Source organism: Octodon degus, unplaced genomic scaffold (genome assembly GCF_000260255.1).
Source record: "Octodon degus isolate 3935 unplaced genomic scaffold, OctDeg1.0 scaffold00007, whole genome shotgun sequence".
Taxonomy (NCBI): Eukaryota; Metazoa; Chordata; class Mammalia; order Rodentia; family Octodontidae; genus Octodon; species Octodon degus.
Genome location: NW_004524583.1, coordinates 16,213,425 through 16,214,127, shown reverse-complemented (window position 1 = coordinate 16,214,127; position 703 = coordinate 16,213,425).

Sequence of the window (703 nt, the reverse complement as noted above, 5' to 3'; positions counted from 1 at the left end):
AATAAATATTTAAACAAACAAACAAACAAAAAACAAAAAACCTATCAGTGAGAAGTATCCTGGCTGAGCCACAATCAACTGAGATACTAAACCTAGGAAAAGAATATTAATAGGTGCATGGAACATGTTTTGACATCTGAATAATTAATATGGAACTTATACTAGGCCAAAATCTTACCATCTCATTCACCACTTGTTTCTACCAAATTCCTGAAAAATAAGAGCTAAAACATTTTATACTTCTTGAATTTTATGATTCTACTTGTACATTGGGGTGTTATATTATCCAGTAATTATAGGAAATACTTTAATCACTAAACTACATAGAAACCCCTTCTAAATGTGAACATATGCTATTTGGAAGTTTCTAAATCTAATCTAAGCCCTGTGTAAGTATCAATTAACAGAGCTTTTTCATCCCAGTGAGGTAAAATGTATTTGCAAGGGGAGGAACTGTATCTACAGAGCGGCAAGTTCTACTAACACTGCACGGGGGCCCAGGCTGCTTAGCAAATCCCTACCCAGTTACACCCAGGCGTCCCTTGAGGCTCTGCCCAAGGCTCTTCTCCACTCTGTGCGCTCCCTGCCAACCTTGCCCTCCTGAAAGGTGCTGAGAGCGCCTTCATTTCCATCTGTAGCCCTGGCCTCTTTCATGAGCTCCCCGCCCACTCACCCAACTGTCTCTAGAAAGCTTCTCTATTAG